At 52.6% G+C, this 4,156-nt stretch overlaps 1 non-coding gene and 1 pseudogene across 2 annotated transcripts; both read left to right on the forward strand.

Moving 5' to 3' along the window:
* Positions 1-2,108: 2,108 nt before the first annotated feature.
* Positions 2,109-2,182, forward strand: PPTG_20544 (annotated as a pseudogene). The gene has a single exon. The product of its transcript is annotated as a tRNA-OTHER (tRNA).
* A 176-nt stretch (positions 2,183-2,358) lies between these two features.
* Positions 2,359-2,429, forward strand: PPTG_20545. Its single transcript has one exon. It is a non-coding gene; the product is annotated as a tRNA-Ser (tRNA).
* The last annotated feature ends 1,727 nt before the right edge of the window (positions 2,430-4,156 follow it).

A 4,156-nucleotide genomic window follows, 5' to 3' on the forward strand; every position in this document is an offset into this window, starting at 1 on the left:
AAAATCAAGATTAAAAGAATGCAGGTCATTATAGAAATGATTGGCACGCAGCCCATTAGGTGAGCAGTCTTGCATTGAACGCAGCCTTCATTCTGCAAGATGCACATAAAGAAGAAGACCCCTCCTAGAACGAAGAAGCCCCGCTTAACCGACCGCGAACGTGGGAAGATTGAGGGGCTCCACGAAGCCGTCATCAGCTCCCGCGCCATCACCAAGAAGACCAGACGCTGTGCGCAGACAGTGAGGCGTACTGTGGCCTCGGCTAGACCCTCGGCCCTACCCAAGACAACCAAGCCCCTAGGTCGTGCCCCTATCCTATCCGACCGTGAGACTTGACGCCTTGTTCGCACCGCTGCAAAGGGCGGCCTCTCCGCCGCTAAACTCAAGGAGGAGCTAGGTCTCTCAGTTACAGTACGGACCATCCAGTACATCTTGGCTAAGGTGGACTGGCTCATCTACGCTAAAATAGTGAATGCACTGCCACTGAAACCGGGGGACATGCTACGACGTAAGGCATGGGCTGGAACCATACTTCTACGGAAGGATGCCGGTGTTGTCTGGGAGTCCATTTTCTTCTCGGATGAAAAGAAATGGTACCTAGACGACCTCAACGGGTTCCAACATTACTGGCGCGACCTACGTAGACCTCCGAGCCACGCTTAACGGCGTCAAGGAGGCGGTGGCTCCGTAATGGTGTGGGCCGCATTCAGCGTACGCGGCAAGTCCCCGCTTGTTGTGCTAACGGGGAAGCAGAACTCAGACACTTACGTCTATATAACTTCTGAGAACCTCCTACCCTTTGCCCACCTCAACTGCGGCACTGACTTTAACTTTCAAAAAGATAATGCCAACATCCATGTTTCTCGCCGAACCAAAGATTTTTTTTTGAAGAGTAAGATATAGCCGTTCTAGATTGGCATTCTAAGTCGCCTGATCTCAATCCAATTGAGAACTTATGGTTAATTATGAGTCGGAAGGTTTATGCTAATGGAAAACAATTTAAGAGCGTCGACGAGTTAAACGCATCGCTTTATAAGGCATAGGATGACATTCCATTAACCTTGTTAGACTCCCTAGTCGAGTCCATGCGTCGTCGCTGCGTGGAAGTTATAGATAAGAAGAGTAATAAGACTCACTACTGATTTGACCTGCATTCTTTTAATCTTGATTTTTGTATTCATGTTGTGGGTGATATATTTGGACCGCGGTAGCACTATCGGAAAGTTGTATGGGAGGTCCACCGCATACTGTGAAATTGGGATCGTTAGCACAAGATCCAGCATATTATCAATTGCAGCAGTAACATATTTAAATAGCGTATACTAAGTCTAATTATTGGCAGAGTTACGGGCCAAAAAGATCTCGGGTGATTTATTGTGTCGCGGTGCAGTGGGGCTGCCGTAGCTAAGCGTCAGAGGAAGACGTATGACTCAAAGAGTTCCTAGAACTAAGTTCCGTATCCGAAGGAAACTTATAGCCCAAGAACCAGGGCTCAAAGTTATTAAGAACACTAATAACTTTTATGCTTCAAACCCGAAGTGTATTGTATATTTTTATTGCGGTCAAGCCGCTTCCTATGTTTAACTATCTAGCATAGTTAAACCTAATCAAATGCATACCGTGTGGCCTCAGCCTATGTACTGAGGCCACAGTTCACTCTACGAGTCACGTACTGAGAGTCTGTTAATTCTTCGGGTACTCTGTACCCATGTGTGCGCCACAAAACCCCGTTACACTCTCTCCCACTAAGATGATAACTTAAGCATTCTCCAAAGTATCTCAGCGAGGCCACGTCTTGCCAAGACGTCGGAGGGCACTGCGCCTCATCCTTGCGTTCTCCACCTCCCCGAGCTCACGAACACCTTTGCATCTCTGATGCATAGCACTTCGCCTGAGGCCCACGGCCAAACGTCATTAGCGCGTTGCGCATCAAGTTGCCATGAGATTCCAGACCATTTTGCTTATGCCGTGCCTGCTCCGAGAGCTGCCACACATACCTTTGTGGCCGGGCACCACGCTGCCGACATGGCACACACTCAATGAGCTGCCAACCTGATGTGAGCCAAGCTCAAGAGCCTTCAGCTCCATGTTCATCAGAACCTTGGGCTCCGACCATAAGCTCAGTGGTCGAGCGTTCGCTTGAAAAGCGTGAGGTCCCTGGTTCGATACCACCCTCGATGGCACAGCCAATATACCTTGACTAAGGCTTTGGACTCACTCGATCCACGGGCAGCGCCCACCTAGCTCAATAGTCGAGCGCTGGCTTTGAAAGCCACAGGTCGGTGATTCAATTCCGCCCGGGCACAGTCCTCTCATACCATGAGCAATAGTCCGTACACGGACAAGTTTACGGGCATTGCCCTCGTAGCTCAATGGTAGAGCGTTGGCTTTGAAAGCCAAGGGTCGGTGGTTCGATCTCGTCCGGGACACACCACCTTCGCTGTAACAGCGCAATTCCAACCTTGGACAATGCTCCTTGAGCAAGTTTCTTCGAAACAAATACACGTCAATCAGGACGCTTCTGCTTGGACATCGTCCAACGCAACACGAAGCATCCGCTTCCGTCGGGACTCCGTCCCCCACACCACGAGGCACACCTGCCACCTGCTCCCGCTGCGAGCACCGATGCTCATACTTGAGCACGCTGCTCCAGCCACTGGTCAGAGCCTGAGCTCAGCTACCGACCCCTGTAGACACCCCGCACTACTGGCGCGAGCCCATGTGACTTATTGGCAAGTAGTGTGCCATGCCATAACGTCAGGGCAGTCCTCGCGGAGGGGCACCTCAAACTCCCATGAGTTCTGTGAATGTGGATATCCTCTCCACTTCACTAAGTACTGGGTACGACCCCGGCGACGACGACGCACCACAAGGCATTCCACATGATAGTGGGGCTCACCGCGCTCGTCGAGCAGAGCTGGAGGAGGCCGTGCCTCAGCTGGATTCCCGCGCTGCGAATCAGCACTCGCCGGAACGGCGTCTGCGTCCTCACGACGCATCCGTCCCTGACGCAAACGACCACGTTCATCGCGAAGCGGTCGGTCTCAAAGAGCTGTCCCACCCCGTGGACTGTTTGTACTCCGTATTGTTGGTTCACAACCAGGTCCCGGACCTTGAGCACTAAGTTGCTCAGCTGTATCTTCAGCTTGACTTGCTCCTGCATCTCGAGCATTTTGCTCCGCGATCTGTGGCTTCGCCACATGCTGTTGACCAACTCCCCGTGGTTCCACCACTTGCTGTCCGCAGCCGCGCGCGGCTTAGCCGCTCTCTCCCGATTTGGCGCCAGTGACTCGGTGCTCACACGAGCCAGGTCCTGGAACGGCTTGAGCAAGCCAACGTAAAACACGGATGGTTGCGAATCTTCTTGGGAAGACTTAGCGTGTACGCTAGGCCCTTCCTGGCCACGACCGTGAACGGCCCAATGAACCTAGGTCTTAGTTTTGTCTGGAAGACGGCAGACACAGCATGTGTAGGTAGGTTTTTCACGTTTAAATAAATCGAGGTCTCCGACCTCAAACCTTTCCACAGTCCCTCTGCTTCGAGCATCCGCGTGCTCCTTTTGGCTCTCAGCCATAGTATCGCGCACCTGGCGCATAACGCTAAGTCTCAGCGAGCCAAAGTCATCGACCTGTTGCGTACCGCAATAGGGCTGACATCGGCAAGCCGCTCGGCTATTCCTCCCACGCCAAGCCTTGAGCCACCACGTGGTGGCGTCAGCGGGATGCGAGGATTCGCAAGACCGTTCACAAAGAACGGGGTGAAGCCGGTATAGGCATTGTACTGCATTGTTCAATGCAAACTCAACGAGTGGGAGCATCTCGCTCCAGCGTTTCGGCGCTTCAGCGCATACGCTTCGGAGGATATCCTCCACAACGCGGTAACGCGTTCGGTTTGACCATCGATCTGCGGATGACCCACTGTGGACATGTCCAAACGGGTGCCAAGCACGTTAAAGAAGGACGTCCAGAACTTCGCGGTGAACCGCGGGTCTCTATCCGAGACAATTGCCTCAGGCAAGCCATGTCGGCGAAAGACTCTGTCTAGAAACAGCAAAGCTGTATCCTCACCCTCGATGGTGTCCGGCACTGCAGCTAATTGAGCCATCTTGCTCAACCGGTCTACTATACCAGTGTTTCCCGCCTTGTTTTTTTGGAAG

Source organism: Phytophthora parasitica (assembly GCF_000247585.1).
Source record: "Phytophthora parasitica INRA-310 unplaced genomic scaffold supercont2.20, whole genome shotgun sequence".
Classification (NCBI taxonomy): Eukaryota; Oomycota; class Peronosporomycetes; order Peronosporales; family Peronosporaceae; genus Phytophthora; species Phytophthora nicotianae.